The following is a 2,693-nucleotide window of genomic DNA, read 5'->3' as shown; positions in this document are numbered from 1 at the left end:
CGAATTAGACTAGTAATTCGCCAAAAATGAACAAACCCGAAGTTATCAAGAAATGAAAAACCTCTTTTCATCGGCTCGATTCGAATCGAATTAGACTAGCAATTCCCGAAAAACGAACAAACCCGAAGCTATTAGGAAATCAAAAACAACTTTTCACTGGCTCGATTCCAATCGAATTAGACTAGCAATTCGCTCAAATGAACAAACACGAAGTTATCATAAAATCCAAAGCCACTTTTCATTGACTCGATTTCAATCGATTTAGACTAGCAATTCGCCAAAAATGAAGAAACCCGAAGTTATCATGAAATCAAAAACAACTTTTTTGGCTCGATTCCAATCGAATTCGATGAGCAATTTGCCAAAAGGAACAAACGCGAAACTGTCAAGAAATCAAAAACTACTTTTCATTGGCTCGATTTCAATCGAATTAGACTAGCAATTCACCAAAACGAATAAACTCGAAGTTATCATGAAATCAAAAGCCACTTTTCATTGGCTCGATTTCAATCGATTTAGACTAGCGATTCGCCAAAAAAGATCAAAAATCGAGGTTATCATGAAATGAATAACCACTTTTCATTGGCTCGATTCCAATCGAATCAGACGAGAAATTCACTACAACGAGCAAACCCAAAGTTGTCATAAAATCAAAAGCCACTCTTCCTTGGCTCGATTCCAGTAGATTTAGACTAGCAATTCGCCAAAAACGATGAAACCCGAAGTTATCATGAAATCAAAAGCCACTTTTCATTGGCTCAATTCCAATCAAATTAGACTAGCAATTTCCCAAAAAAAAAAACCCAAAGTTATCATGAAATGAAAAACCACCTCTCATTGGCTCGATTCCAATCGAATTAGACTAGTAATTCGCCAAAAACGAACAAACCCGAAGTCATAAAGTGAAAAACCTCCTTTCATTAGCTCGATTCCATTCGAATTAGACTCGAAATTCGCCAAAAACCAAGTAACTCGAAGTTACCATGAAATCAAAATCCACTTTTAATTGGCTCGATTCCAATCGAATTAGAATAGCAATTTGCCAAAACGAACAAACCTAAAGTTATCATGAACTCAAAAGCCACTTTTATTGGCTCGATTCAAATTGATTTAGACTCGCAATTCGCCAAAAACGAACAACCCCGAAGTTATCATGAAATGATAACCACTTTTCATTGGCTCGATTCCAATCGAACTAGACTAGTAATTCGCCAAAATGAACAAACTTGAAGTTTATCATGAAATCAAAAACCACTTTTCATTGGCTCGATTCCAATCGAATTGGACTAGTAATTCGCCAAAAATGAACAAACCCGAAGTTATCATGAAATCGAAAACCACTTTTCATTGGCTAGATTCCAATCGAATTAGACTAGCAATTCGCCAAAACAAAAAAACCCGAAGTTATCTTGAAATCAAAAGCCGCTTTTCATTGGCTCGATTTCAATCGATTTAGAATTGCAATTCGCCAAAAACGAACAAACCCGAGTTTATCATGAAATGAAAAACCACTTTTCATTGGCTCGATTCCAATCGAATTAGACAAGCAATTCGTCACAATGAAAAAACCCAAAGTTGTCATAAAATCAAAAGCCTCTCTTTGTTGGCTTGATTCCAATAGATTTAGACTAGCAATTCACAAAAAAGATGAAACCTGAAGTTATCAAGAAATGAAAAACCACTTTTCGTGGGCTCATTTCCAATCAAATTAGACGAGCAATTCGCCTAAACGAACAAAATTGAAATTATCGTGAAATCAGAAACCACTTTTCATTGGCTCGATTCCAATCGAATTAGACTAGTAATTCACCAAAAACGAACAAACCCGAAGTCATGAAATGAAAAGCCTCCTTTCATTAGCTCGATTTCAATCGAATTAGACTAGAAATTCGCCAAAAACCAACTAACTCGAAGTTATGATGAAATCAAAAACCACTTTTAATTGGCTCGATTCCAATCGAATTAGACTAGCAATTCGCCAAAACGAACAAACCCGAGGTTAAAATGAACTCAAAAGCCACTTCTCATTGGCTCGATTAAAATCGATTTAGACTAGCAATTTGCCAAAAATGAACAAACCCGAAGTTATCATGAAATGATAACCACTTTTCATTGGCTCGATTCCATTCGAAGTAGACTAGCAATTCGCCAAAACGAACAAACCTGAAGTTATCATGAAATCAAAAACCACTTTTCATTGGCTCAATTCCAATCAAATTAGACTAGCAATTTGCCAAAAATGAATAAACCCGAAGTTATCATGAAATGAAAAACCACCTCGCATCGACTCGATTCCAATCGAATTAGACTAGTAATTCACAAAAAATGAAGAAACCCAAAGTTATCATGAAATGAAAAACCTCCTTTTATTGGCTCGATTCCAGTCGAATTAGACTAACAATTCGCCAAAACGAAGAAACCCAAAGTTATAATGAACTCAAAAGCCACTTCTCATTGGCTCGATTCAAATCGATTTAGACTAGCAATTCGTTAAAAACGAACAAACCCGAAGTTATCATGAAATGATAACAACTTTTCATTGGCTCGATTCCATTCGAAGTAGACTAGCAATTCGCTAAAACGAACAAACCCGAAGTTATCATGAAATCAAAAACCACTTTTCATTGGCTCAATTCCAATCACCTTAGACTAGCAATTTGCCAAAAAGGAACAAGCCCAAAGTTATCATGAAA

This window comes from Olea europaea, unplaced genomic scaffold (assembly GCF_002742605.1).
Source record: "Olea europaea var. sylvestris unplaced genomic scaffold, O_europaea_v1 scaffold1096, whole genome shotgun sequence".
Classification (NCBI taxonomy): domain Eukaryota; kingdom Viridiplantae; phylum Streptophyta; class Magnoliopsida; order Lamiales; family Oleaceae; genus Olea; species Olea europaea.
Note: the sequence above shows the minus strand (reverse complement) of the source record.